Here is a 15,089-nt window from a genome sequence, read left to right as displayed (position 1 = left end):
TACATTGCCCTTTGCCAGTGCTGCCCAGGGTTTTATATTGGTAAAACTGAGAGACATTTGAACTTGAGAGTATATGAACACCAATATAATATTGGGAATGTTAACATCACGAACGCTTTGGCTAAGCATGTCTCTGAAAACCCTGGGCACTTCTTTAACTACTTGATTATTGATAATGTCATTAAGAATATTAGATGTGGCCCTTGGCCCCTTTGATTGGAGGAAAGAGAACTTTATTGGCAGCTCAAAGTTAATGCATTTGCTAGTCCTGACCTTAATGACCAATGTTCTTTGAAATGTATATTACACTTGAAAGCTTTGGAAAGATGACATTTTATTATTATTAATTTTATGATTAATGTATTTAATCTGTATGTGCATATATACATCTTAAATATGTGTGATATGTTATATGTTATTGACTTTATACATTTAAATATTTAATTATTTGTATTCATTTATTTAAAGTGAAGTATATGAATTGGTAGTGGGGAGTATATGTCTTTAAATCACTAATAGGGGAAGTGATGCCATTGTTTTTTTTTTAATTATTTATACTGTCTTTTTATGTTAGGTAATTGTCTGATGAAGTTCATACATTTGGTTTGGACGAAAGCGCTAATCTTGATTGTGTGTATAAAGTCTGCTTGGATATTTTCTTGGATAATCCTTTGGATGAACCTTGCCTTCGAGTCCATTTTTTGAGTATTTAGTTTATTTTTGTGTTTCCAGTTTTAGTGTGTTGACAGGATCCAGGAAAAAGCTGTAGACAAAATGTGAGAAAAAGCTGAAAAAAGTAATCTAGATGATGTGCAGAGGCCATGATATGGTAAACTGGGGAGACACAAGGGGAGCAATGGGCAGTTGGCAGTATGGCACCATGAAGCCCTTCACAGAGTTCCATTTCTCCTTAGACCAATCCTACATACAGTTTTAGTTTTTGGTTCATAGGTTAGTTATAGGCTAATTGCCCTTCTGAGACATTTTAAGCCTAGCCAATTACCCCATGTGAGACTCAAACCCTGCACCTTATGTTTTCAAGGTAAACACCTTAGCCATTATACCAACCTCCCATGGTCTTCATGTACTCTTACCAGCTGGCTTCTGTGACCATATAGCACTTCAGCAAGAAAAGAAATTTGGAGCTGGCACTGGGGACTGAACACTGCTGTTGCCAAAGTATCAACAGCAACAGGTATGACAATGAAGAGGTCTTTTTTTCTGTTTGGGGAATAACTGTATGTAGCTTATGTAGCATGTAGCTTATGTATATGTGTGTGTGTGTGTGTGTGTGTGTGTGTGTGTGTGTGTGTGTGTGTGTGTGTGTGTGTGTGTGTGTGTATGTTGGGACCACTGTATTAATGGATTTCTTCCTGATGGTTACTGAAAATAAATATCATCCTGTTTAACAGTACATACTGTAGCCATGTTTGAGGGAATCTATGGGTTGAACTATGAGAATCTGGTAACTAAGTACCATTTTGCTGAGTAATTTTTAATATATTTCTCTTTTCATCTTATTCCAGTATCTTTGAAAGGTTCCAAAGACATGCAGTAGGTGGATTGGAGACTCTAAATTAGCTATAGGTGTGTGTGGTGTGATTGGTATGAGTGAACTACTGTGATGGGGCTAGCCACCCCTCAATGTAAACCTCAGCTACAGATGACTGTCACTGCTGAAGTGACACCCTGACCCCATGTACAAAATGGGAAAAAGGGGTTGAGGATGGATGGATTATGTCCTTCTAAGCGCTGCCATGATTTTGCTACAGTCAAATGTGATTAATATTTTTAGAAATTACACCAAGTGGAACTGTGATAATGACATTGTTTCTGTAGCAACATAGATTATTCAAAGCTTATCTTGTTTCTATAACTGACAATGTTTATATACAAGTTTACATTATATTTCATTATTGCTTTCTACAATTTAAATGACAGTAGGACTAAACTTTTAATATAGATTTAGGTAGTAAGTGTGTGCTTGTCTGTGTGCTCTGTGTTCATTTAATCAAACTCTGAGCCAGTGTTTATTGTCCCTAACATGCTATGACATGCCAAACATAGCAGAAGTATGGTCATCATGGTTTCAGTCACTTTTGAGCATAGTCCTGACAGCTTGCTGTACACTTTGTTATGAATCTGAAAACAGTCAAGGTATATATGTAGCTTGGCTATTTCCAAACTGATAATATAAAGTGTACAGTGAGGAGTCAGGACAATGTCCAGAAACAGACTGAAACCACAGAGTCCCTGTTATTCAGCAGTTAGAAAAAGAAGTTATGTACCATGTACGTTCCATGTTAGTTGTCTTCTTCTCGCCTTCTTTCTTGCTGGTTGGGTTCAAAGCCAATCCTCGGCTCCGACTCGGCCATCTTCAAAAGCTTGTGAGCTGCTTACTGGCTCGAGGCCACCCCTATCCCATGATGCCTGGCGTTAGATACCCAGATCTCGTTTGGTAAGTCTAACTGCCAATATAAAAAGGAAAGAATCCTATCCTATAATAAATAAAGTCTACCAGTGAGGCTACTAGGCATAGAGGAACAGCCAGAGAAGACTCAGCCAGTGAAACACCATAAAGAACTCTTCTCGGTCCACTAGGATAGGGGGATGGAGGGTGGGACGCAAGAAAGAAGGCGAGAAGAAGACAACTAACATGGAACGTTATGGTAGGTACATAACTTCTTTATGTTAAGTTGTCTATCTCGCCTTCATTTTTTCTGGTTGGAACAGCGTCCCTAGCACCTAAAATCCTGGGTGGCTCATCGGAACAAACTCTTCAGAACCGTGGAACCAAAATCAGCTCTTCTCCTAGAGACCACATCCACTTTATAATGTGAAATGAAAGTATGTGGGTTGGCCCACGTAGCAGCTGCACAAATAGATTCCATGGGAAACCTAGCCTGAAAGGCCACAGAAGTGGCTAAAGCTCTGGTGGAATGACCTTTTGGTTTGACAGGCAACTCTTTATTCCTCAGTTGATAGATAAATGTGATAATTGTAGATAACCACCTAGATAAGGTTACTTTTGAGACTGGAAGACCTTGTTTACCCTGAGCATAAGAGAGAAAAAGTTGGTCTGACTTCCTGATGTCCTTAGTTCTGTGCAAATAAAAGCGTAGTTGCCTATGAACATATAATTGATGCAATTTATATTCCGCCCTGTTTGAGTAGTTGGGAAAAAACACAGGAAGGTCTATGGACTGATTCAAGTTATTTTCTGAAGAAACCTTAGGAAGGAAGGAAGGGTTAGTCCTGAGAGTAACCCTATCATTGTGAAACACTAGGTACGGAGGACGGATACAAAGAGCCTGAAGTTCCGAAACTCTTCTGGCTGAAGTAATAGCTACCAGAAAAAGGGTTTTCCAAGATAAAAACTTCAAGGAACAGGATGCTGCAGGTTCGAAGGGGGGCAAAATTAGAGAAGCTAAAATCAAATTTAGATCCCACGGAGGAGGAGGATCTCTCACTGGGGGCCTGAGCAGGGTGGTCCCTTTGAGAAAGGCTTTACATAGCTTATGAGACATGATATTATTTTCCAACAGGCCAATGTGAAAATGTGAAATTGCAGCTAACTGAACTCTAATTGTAGCGGAAGCGGAACCAGCATGAAAGAGTTCCGCAAGAAATTCCAAAATATGGTGTACAGGGGCTGAAAAAGGGTCTAGACTCTTGGCCTCTGCCCAGGAACAAAATCGTTTCCACTTACTAGCATAAGTTTTTCTAGTCGTAGACTTGTGTGATGATAAGATAATTTCGCGCACAGAGGGGGAGATATCAGGAAGCCTGGCTAATGTCAGAAATGGATCAACAAAGCAGTGAGATGGAGAGATTGCAGGGATTGATGCAGCCCGCCCGATTGATGGATTAGGTGGTCTGGAACTAGGTCCAGAGTCCAAGGCTGCTCGAGAAGATGATGATGCAGGAATGGGAACCATATCTGTCGAGGCCAGTACGGAGTAATGAGGATCATTTTGCAACCCAATGCGGTAGCTTTCTGTATTAGCTTGGGAATTAAGGGAAATGGAGGGAATGCATAAAGAAGTCCCTGAGGCCAATCATGGACTAGAGAAATTGCTGCACTTGCTGTTGAAGGGAATGGCAAAAAGGTCGCAGCAAGGTTGACCCCATTTGCAGAAGATTTGGTCCGCAACTACCTGATTCAGAGACCACTCGTGAGGCATGAGAATTGCTCTGCTGAGCCTGTCTGCTATAACGTTGGACCTCCCAAGGATGTGCGTTGCAATCAGAAACCGTTGGGAAGAGATCACCCATTGCCAGAGTCTGAGTGCCTCTCGACATAGGGGGTAGGACATGGTTCCGCCCTGCTTGTTGATGTACCATACTACCGACATGTTGTCCATTTGAATTGCAATGGTCCCGGTAGGAAGAGAATCCTGAAGAGCTTGCAACACTAGAAGCACGGCCCTCATCTCCAAGACGTTTATATGCAGATGGTACTCGTGAGGTTGCCAGATGCCTTGGACTGACCTGCCCTGATAATGCCCTGCCCACCCAATCAGGGAGGCATCCGTGGTTACCGTAGCAACTGGAGGTGATGGGACAAAGGGTCTGCCTTGAGGCACAGATGTGGAGACCATCCATCATGCAAGGTGCTTTTTGCATGCTTCTGTGATCATAATCATGTGAGACATAGGAAGCAGCTGGAAGGACCATTGGGTGAAAAGAAGCCACTGGAGATTCCTCATGTGAAAACGAGCTAGAGGAACAAGCACGATTGCTGCTGCCATGAGAACTAGAGATTGGAGGACGAACCTGGCTTGAATTCTTCTGCATGCTAATAAGACCTGCACATGTTGGTGAATCACTTGTATTCTGTCTGGTGGAAAGCTTGCCAACATGTCTTTTGTATTTAAATTTGCGCCTATAAAGGTGATAGACTGACAGGGTGACAATGCAGTTTTTCGAACTTTATTGTGATACCTAGCCTGGAGCAAGTCTGGATAGTGTAGTCTCTGGCTAGCAGAAGTTGATGCCTGGTGGAAGCAGTGAGGAGCCAGTCATCTAGATATGGAAACACCTGGAATCCTAACCATCTGAGATGAGCGGTAACTACTGCCATACATTTGGTGAACACCCTGGGGGCTGTGGTGAGACCAAAGGGCAGAGCTCTGAATTGATAATGACTGGCTCCCAGCTGGAAGCGAAGGAATCTTCTGGAGCGCTTGTCCATTTTGATGTGGTAATACGCATCCTGAAGATCTATAGAGCACATCCAATTGTCCTGACCCAGAAAGGGTAGAATGGACTGTAGCATGACCATCTGAAACTTGGTTCTTTGAACAGATTTGTTTAGTCTGCTGAGATCCAGAATGGGTCTCCAGTCCCCTGTCTTTTTTGGTACCAAAAAGAACCTTGAGTAAGTTCCGGATCCTAGCTGGTCTGCTGGGACTTCCTGGATGACTCTCTTTCTTAGCAGTTTTGAAATTTCTTGGACTGCTTGATCCCTTAGACTGGGTGGAACATCTGGAAGGGACTTGTTTGACAGTAAGGGAGGGCACAGGAAAGGAATTTTGTAGCCTCCAGATATAAGGGACTGCACCCACTTGTCTCGAGTTATCTCTTGCCAGGCTTTTGGGTACAGTGATAATCTTCCCCTGACTGCCTCCAGAGGTGGGCAGCCAGGCAACCCTTCAGGGATGCTGAAAGGGCTTGTCAGAGAAGGGATTCAGATAGAAAACACTAAAATACAGTAGTTATAACTAAAAAAGGAAATTCTACACTAAACTAACAGTTTTTATGACAGAAAAAAACTAGTAATAAGTTTTATACGACCTGAGCCAGCAGAACAACCTAGTAGCAGAAGCAGCAAACAAGATCTGGGTATCTAGCGCCAGGCATCATGGGATAGGGGGTGGCCTTGAGCCAGTAAGCAGCTCTCGAGCTTTTGAAGATGGCCGAGTCGGAGCCGAGGATCAGCTCCAAACCCAACCAGCAAGAATGAAGGCGAGATAGACAACTTAACATTTGTTGTTCACCACTACATAGTTTGGGTACTAGTCTGAAATGTCCAAATATCATAGAGGAGCCAGGATAATTTACTAGTGTTGCCTGTTAATTCCTTCCTCCCACTTTCCTGTAGTTATTGAAGTTCTTGGCACAAAGGCCATCAGTGTAAGCAGTACACCAAAGTCTCACTTATATTTGGAATGGGGTAAAGAAAGGCAGTAGCTTTGGTCTGTAAGTTTATATGAAATTTTTGTGAAATTATTCTTAATACAACTCCAGTTGGCACTTAACAAAGCTCATATCACTCGTGTGCTTCTTTTGTCATAGTAAACAATTAAAAATTGCCCTTTTGGAGTAATTAAGTGTCCGTCTGGACCTCTACTTCCCCAGTCTCCAGCGAAGGGGGCAGCTGCACCAGTTAAAAGTGATAAGGGATGTGTTTGACAGTCCCTGAGTATTTTTCTTCACCAAAATGCCAGTACAGAAGGGCACAACATTGGCTTGCTACAGTTTAAAGAAAGATGTCCATGTTTTGCTTACTTTGCTCTTTGCTGAAGAGCTGCGGGGGGGGGGGGCTGCTGCCTATAGGAAGCTGACTGGTACAAATATTCAGTCCAGTTGTGTAAAAACTTAACATAATAGTAAATGTCATTCTGATCACTGTCACAGTATTCCAAACTGTTGGCTGGTTATCTTGCCAAGCAACCTGGACATCCAGCTGGAGTGCCAAAGCCAAACCCTTCCACAGAGCCATAATTCTGATGTATTTACTAAACCCACAGGTGTAAGGGTACATCAGCGGACATGTGTTTGCACACTTCACTGAGAATTTTGCCATTGTTTAATAGCCTGCGGTCACTACATCTAACCTTGATACTGCAGTTCTGCCATCAGGCCCTACACCTACAAGTGTACTGAGAATTTTGTCATTGTTTAACAGCCTTCAGTCACTACATCTGACCTCAATACTGCAGGTGGTCTGCCACAAGACTCTGTACCTACAGGCTTGCTGAGAATTTTGTCATTGTTTAATAGCCTGCAGTCACTACATCTAACCTCGATACTGCAGGAGCTCTGCCACAAGGCCCTACACCTATGTTTACTGAGAATTTTGTCATTGTTTAATGTAAGAGAATTCATCATGTAGAACCTTGCTGCATATTAACTTTAATCAGTTAAATACAGGCCTGCTCTGAGATGGAAAGTCTCTAGAAAACAGTCTGTGTACTCTAGGGACCTCTTACTAAGTTGGTCACTGTCCCCTTTTGCTTGACCAGTAGACTATACTGCGAATGCCAGTTATTTAGTGTCAGGAAATTACAAACAAGCTGTTTTACTTGCATCTCTGTTAAATGGTTTGCTCTGGCTGTAAACTGATTGCTCTCAATTGATCTGAGGTTGAGAAACCAGGATAAACTATATGTCTAAATGTGAGGAAGTACCTTTTCATTCCTTATACCTCCTTACTCTCCCTTCTTTTATTCCTTACTGCTATCAAATTCTCTTCCCTGACTTTCTCTCTAAATACACCATAAGCCTGTTTTTCCATCACTTCATATTGCAAATCATATTTTTACTAGACTACCTTAACTTACCTTTAATTTCTCAACAAACTGTCTTAAATTTGTCTAAATATTAAATAACTGTCATATACCTTGAATAGATTCTTAACCAATGTTTTTATATTATGTCTAATTTGCTATAAATGTTTAAACTGCAGATGTTTTTGTTTTATTTCTGAAGATTGTAAAACTGTTGTTCTTAAATTGTTTTGTAATAATTTGGAGCTTTTTTCCCCAAGCCTACACAGAAAATAGACTTCTACCGAGTCAGACTTTCCCAGCAAACAAATGTCAATCAATCAATCAATCAATCAATCAATCAATCAATCAATAAATAAATAATGAGCAAAAATGTTGCTAAGTCAGAGAGGCAAAATAAACCGATCATCTAAGATGGGAAGAGGCAAACAGATAGGGATCCCTTTTGGTCCATGAGGAGAAAAAAAGAAGACTCAGAAAAAAGGGAAGGTAGGGAGGGAAGAAATATTGTTAACAGTGGTCAGCAGGGGATCTACTTTTATGGCAAGTTCTTACACAACTGTACTATGACCTTCCTTAGATCACTGTTGCAGTATTCCAAACTGTTGGGCGATTCCCTAAGCTTAAGAGATGTGAAGGGTAGATGGAAGGGATATAGGAGAACTGTCTAGTAATCCAGGGAGGACTGACCTAGTGAAGACAGCTCTGGATTTAGAAAAGGGATCCACTCCATAATGTCCGATGAAAGTATGCACAGAAGACTAAGTAGCTGGTTCTAAGACTGCTCTATAGTCAATATACTTGTAAAAGGCTCCAGATGACACCACTGCTGTAGTATAATGGCCCTTTGATGCAGATTGTAAGGATTTGGTATGTACAGTGTAGCAAAAGAGATGGATTTAGAAATCCATTTAGCAATAGATTGCTTTGAAATTGGGTTTCCTAACATGGAATCTTGGAAACAGAGAAACAGTTGGTCAGATCTGTAAATATTCTTGTTTTTTTACAGGTATAATCCGAACTGTCTATGCAAATTCAGAGAATGTAGAATTATTTCCCCTTACTCAATGCATTAAGGAAAAAAGATGAAAGCTTTATGGCATGATTGAGGGACAGTTCATTTACTACTTTAGGCATGAACGAGGGATTGGCCCTTAAATACAGTCTTTCCTTATGAAAAATAAAGAAGGAAGGGGTTGCTATCAGGGCCTATATATTGCAGACTCATCTGGCAGAGGTGAGGGCTACCATAAGCACAGTTTTCCAAGTACAAAATGTGAAAGAGGCAGATCCTGTTGGTTCAAAAGGAGGGAGAGTGAGTTTTTCCTGCATAAAGTTGAAGTCCCAAACAAGAAGAATATCTTTCATAGGAAGTTCAGTATACCCATTTTACCAATACTCTGGCCAGCAGCAGGGAGTCCAGAGATAAACATGCAGACATTACTGAACTATGTGCCTTAATAGATGAGTATGCTAGGCCAGAATGCAAGAGCTCACACAAATATGAGAGGACCACTGGGTTATTAGCCTATAGTGGGTCCTGTTTTTGAGGTCAACAAACAGAAAATATCTTCCATTCTTGTATATAAAATTTTTTGATAGCTGGTACCTCCTGGACAACCTTAAGCATGTCCTCTGAAAAATGGTGTCTTAAAGGGATCAGAATCCTATCATAAATAATGTCAGACTGAGGGGTGACAAGTAGAGATGGAGTAGTGAGCTCTTCTGCTGTATGAGCAAGTCCACTAAGGAGGGAAGCTTCTGGTGATGACCCTTGGCTAGATGGAAGAGAGGGGGAACCATTGCTGCCCTGACCAATAGGGAGTCACTAGTAAGATCTTTGAGTATTCTCTTTGGATCTTCATTAAGATCTTGGAAAGAAGAGGCAGTGGAGGGAAGGCATATAAGAACCTTCCTCTTCAAGTGAAGGACATTGCATTCATTTTCCAAGCTTGAGGACAGTAAGTCTTTGTGCAAAAGAGCAGACGTTGTTTGTTGTTGATAGAGACAAAAAGATCTATCTAAGGCACCCCTATTTGTGGATTAGGCCTAGGAAGATCTCCCTCTTTAGCATCTATCTGAGGGAAAATTCCCTTGACCTGTTTAGAAAGTCTGCCAGGACATTGTCCTGTGAAGGAATGTAAACCACTTGAAGGGAGGGGTTTGCTTTTGTGATCTGCTTCTATGCCAAAAGAGACAGCCTGTTGGTAAGATCTGTTGCTCTCCTGCTTGTTTATGTACCACATGACCGGTATGTTGTCTGCGAACACTCTTAATGGACTTGGTTTCCAGGAATGGGAGAAAATTTGCAGGGTCTGTCTTAGTGCTTTAATTCCTTGAGATTGATGTGCTCTAATCTTAGATTTGTAGGCCATTGCCCTTGAACTTCCAAGTTGCCAGCCCCTACTCCCCAGTGCCTTGCCTGATGCATCTGTGTGTAACTACTGTTGTAGTGACTGTGGTTTAAGGGAAAGGTCCAAGTTGCTTTATCTGTGATATCCACCACACTGCTTTTTTCTTTAGGCAAGACAGGAGAGGAACTTATGTGTCCCAGGGAAGAGAATGTTGACACCAGGTGGTTTACAGGTTCCACTGGATCTTCCTCATATGCAGTCTGGCAAAGGGGCTACGGGGGTCTGGCAAAGGGGCTATGGGGATGGTTACTGCCATGAATCCCAGTGCTCTGAGGATCTCCTTTCCAGTACATGATTGATGGGTAAGAAAAGAAAGGAAATAACTGGTTAGGCTCTCGACTTTTTATGGTGGACAGAAGGAAGGCCAGTATGATTTTGGTGTCTAGTTTGCACCCTAAGAAAACTAGGTATTGGTATCATTGCTGACATTTTTAGCCTGATTATATAATTCAGGGTCTGAAGTAGGAAGACAGTGAATTTGAGATGAGTCAAGAGTACCTGCTGAGAAGGGGCCTGTGTTAACCGGTTATCCAAATAAGGGATATCTGGATTCCCCGAGTCTTACAGTAACTATTACTCAGGTGAGGCACTTTGTGAAGACTCTGAAGCACTTTGTGTAAGGAGTCCAAACAGCAAAGCAGAGAATTAAAAGTGTGATGAGCCAGTAGATAATCTCAGAAATTTCCTGTAAGCTGGGTAAACAGGAATGAGCAGATGGGTATCCATTAGGTCCAAAGATACCAGGAAGGTTAGAGGAAGGATGAATGGAAGCAGAGGTTGCAAGGACAATATATTGAAACAAGGTGAAAGGTGCTTAGGGTGGTGAGATCCAGAATCAGTCTCCAGTCTCCTCCTTTACTCAGAATGAGGAATAGTATAGAATAGAACCCCCTTCCCAATTATTGTGGAGGCACTGATTTTATTGTGCTTTACTCTAACAAAGTTTGAATGATGGGATACACCGTATCTGATTTGTGGAGGAGGAGGGAAGCCATTGAAAGGAGGAACTTACTTCCAGATCATTCTGCATCCCTTTTGGTTGATTGAGAGCACCCATTTGTCCGAAGTAATGAGTAGCCAGTTTTTACAGATGATGGGAGTCTTATGAATAGGGGAATGGATGAACCAAAGGGCAGGAATGCATACAGAAGGTAGTCAGGCAGACCTGCCTGGATAAGGAGGACTCCCAGATCAAGACTCTCTGTCTCGTTTGTCCTGGAATTTTTCCTATATATTTTCTTGGCCTTATGAAAAGGCCTGTGATCCCTGTGAAGAAACGAAGAGGGTTTTGCATGGTAATTTGCTCTGTATCTTGACACAGAAGTAATAAAAATCTATCTACAGTCCTTCATAATTTTAACTTGTTCCTGCATTTGTTAGAAAAGATTAGAGGAGGCTTCCACTACCCATAGCTGTACTTAATGCTGTGCCTAGTTACTTGTGTAGCCTGAGCCACCAAATATAAAGCCTGTTGTTTACTGGTATGTTCCTCAGGGGAGGATAGCGTTTTATTTAGATTGTTGATGAGAGACAAGTATTTTGTCATTTGAATCTCTAAAGGCCAGAGTGAAGGATGTATAAAGAGTGTATAAACCTTTCCCACAATCAGTCCATTGCCCTGCTGTCTCTATCTGAAGGGAGAGTATTAGCAATAGGTTGTAACTTAAGAGGGCTTGTCTGTTGACATGGAAAACACATGAGGGTCTGCCACATGGCTTTATACAGAAACTTCAAATTCTCAGGTACCATGTAAAACCTGTTAGGCCTTTTAGGTCCTGGTGGCTTGGAGCATACTGCTATGGAAGTGGATGCAAAAGCATCCAGGAAAGCTTCCAGAACAGCAGGTGGTACAGCAGCAGGACTGACTACTTCCAAGAGGTTATATTATTTCTACTGAACTTCAGAAACCCATTTTGATTCCCATTCAAAATGCTTCAACATATTAACAATAGTTTCTCTAAATGAAGTTTCTTCAATACCCATTCAACTATTATAAACTCACAAAACTGGGCATAAATCCCAGATGGATAACCATTGGCTCATGGACAAGACATGTGGTTAAAGTGGGTGAATCCGGATCCAGCAAGAGGCCAGAGGGTGGTTTACAGGTTCCACTGGATCTTCTGGAGCCACAGGGTTCAGTGCTGGGACCACTCCTGTTTGGAATATACTTCTATGAAATCAGGGTAATGTGGAAGGCCTCTGGATGACAGAGTTTGCTGATGACTGCAGCTGGGGCAGTCAGTGAATTCCCCCAACAATGTAGATATCATTCAAGAGGGTCTAGATCAGACAAATGATTGGTGCCAGAACCATGGCCTAAAGCTAAATGTGAAAAAAATGCATTATCATACCCTTTGGGAAGTCAAATACCCCTGCAAATTACAACATCAATAGAACTCCCTTAAGAGTAGATTCAGAGGTGAGAGATCTTGGTACACAGATAGATAAATAGTAGTCTGAACTTTGACTGCCATGTGTTCATAGGTTAATAGCTGTTTACTAGGATAACAACCACAAAGGCGTTTTTTAAGCCTAGCCATGCATCCCAAATCTCTGACAAGTTCTGATATCCTTGATAAGTGTAAGCATGGGCCTGGGAGACGAACCATTTACAGGTTATCTGTTTCCATTAGAGACATAGGTGCCAAACCAGGGATGAATTCCTGATCTCCCATCCAATTGTCCAATTTGCACTTGAATTAGGTTAGGGAGAAACTCTGCTTCACATGGATGGGGAGTCTGTTCCATAGATGGAGTAGTCTCTGGGATACATACCTATCTCTCCAGCAGGTCCTATTTATATCATAGGTAAGGCTTAAGTCTTTAGAACAGGTCATTCTGGTGCTGTTTGTTTTGTAGATATGCAGGAGGTCCATCAGAGTGGGATCTGACAATGCTCTGTATGCCACAGTGGTGAGGAAGTTTTTCTATGTAGCAGAACTTATAAGTAAAGGTATGGCATCCAGATCCAACGAAATGAATGTCCCGCTGTACTCATCCCTCATTAGACCAATAATACAGTACAATGTGCCATTTCTCATGTACGTTTATAGGCACTTACAGCAGCTGGAGTGACCTCAGAGGTTCCTCACAAAGACAATACAGGGTCTAAACAACATGTCCTAGGTGGACAGACTAAAATCCCTTTTCCTTTACTCTGTCTCCTACCAACTATATTAAGAGGTGACCTATGCCTGACCTACAAGGCACTCACAAATCCACCCCTAATGGAGCTGCTACACATCCACAAGGGAAACAGCACAAGGGTCACCCAATCTAGGGATCTAAACTTAGTCAGCAACTCAAATAAAACGTATGGAGAGACAAATATGTGTCTTAGAAATTGCCCCTTCTTTGTAACAGGCTTCCTATTCATGTTAAGCAGAGTCCTTCCCTGGTCCTCTTCAAACACAATTTGGATCAATGCATGGAAATCAGAAATTCACATCTGGGGTAACTCCTAGGTCCTGTATGGACAGGGCAGTCTGTAAGATACTGAAAGCAGAGGCACAGACACATGCCATCCTCTTGCTCCTGGGAGCCATATATTGGGTAAAATCAGGTTATATTGACTAGACTTGCAAGGTTTCTTAAGCCATTAGCCTAGTAATCACCTATGAATCTATGAACATATGAAGGGGAATCTGGAGCAACAGAATTTTCATCATCAGAGGCCATTTGACCTGGAGAATCGATTTGGCCTGAATAAGCTAAAGAGTGCTAATCTGAATCTGATTCTTCCTCTTCATCTTCAGAAAAAGTGTTCAACTGTCTCTTTTTTAGGGTGGAAGGAGAAACAGTTGTTGTAGCAGGCCCTGCAAAGGATGGTGGCCTGAGTGCTATTACAGCCTTGAATAGGCCTTGTGAAAAAATCCATCCACTCCTTCTCTTTGCATGTCTGGGGAGAAAGTGCATTTTTAGTTTTTTGTTTCCTTTTTCTAGGTATGACATCCTCTTTGAGGAAATGCAGAGGATGTGATCCCTGAAGTACTTTGACAATCAATCCAGGAATTTCCTCTCTATTGAGGATCTATGGTATGCCTTTGGGTCCTTCAGAAATTATTAAGCGGATTCCCTCTTCTCACCATTATTGGTAGCTTCAGTTGTTTCATTGTGCAAACCTCAGATGTCATACTGGCCTCCAGAAGGATTGTGGTAGAGGGAGTATGAACAGGTATCAGGAGTACCACTAAGGGTCCATGGCCAAGGGAGCCCGCAGGATTTTTTGTAGGGGGGTGCAAACTCAAGCCCCGCCCATGTAGCCCCACCCCTCCGATGTCCCCGCCCACTCAGCCCCACCCCTGCCCATGCAGCCATTCCAGTGTCCCAATACTTGGCTATTTTTCCCCATTTGTCATAGACACTGTTCAAATCTCTCAGTGTGCATACTGTTTTATGCTTTACTTCTACAATGATTACAGATATTTGGATTTCATTTACAACTTTTATTTCAAATTTTATAGCACAAACACCGATAGACATTTACTAAACCTAAACAAAGGAATAGTCTTACAATGAAAAGAGACTTAGCATTAAAACTTCTCTACCTTTGAAAGCCACATTCACCGAAACAACATTGAAACCCGCATTCAAAGAAAATGCATCTAGCCAGTGACAGGGTAAGTTTACCTTTGGGCTGTTTTCAAATCATAGGCTCCTTGCACACATTTTTAGAACCATGCAAAAGTTATTTGATTCACCCTCCTGACTGTATTAATTATACTATTAATTATACTATATAATAATTGAATTATATTCCTTGTATAATACAGCACCACTTGTTAGAGTGTGTTTTAAATTTATAGTTCTGAACATTTTTCCTTTAAGCAATGAAACAAATCATATGAACCAATAATGACAACCTGCCAATTCAGAACATTTCAACAATAAAAGGGCCACTCTACTCAAACTTCTGTCATACAATTCACCAATATCAATCAATATGCAGAATCTTTGCAGAAGTAAAACTCATCTGAATAATTCCACATTAAAGAGATCTGAAACCAGTGAAGAGGTTGTTGCTAGAAAACAACTTTATATTTCATTGTTTCATCTACAAATTCACTGCCTGCTGCCCTTGAAAAATAAATTGCTTACGTTATATTAAAAGAAATGGTAAGCTGGTATATTGCAATAGGGAATGGGTGGCAAGCTGAAAAAC

General features: G+C 41.5%; 1 protein-coding gene across 1 annotated transcript in view; it reads right to left on the bottom strand.

Annotated features, from left to right (window-relative positions):
- Positions 1 to 15,089, bottom strand: part of NFASC (neurofascin) — a 2,999,343-nt gene that overhangs the window by 2,226,285 nt on the left and 757,969 nt on the right. The window lies entirely within an intron of this gene.

The sequence above is a fragment of the Protopterus annectens genome, chromosome 7.part0 (assembly GCF_019279795.1).
Source record: "Protopterus annectens isolate FY-2018-M chromosome 7.part0, PAN1.0, whole genome shotgun sequence".
NCBI lineage: Eukaryota > Metazoa > Chordata > Ceratodontiformes > Protopteridae > Protopterus > Protopterus annectens.
This window is presented reverse-complemented; position numbering and strand designations above follow the sequence as displayed.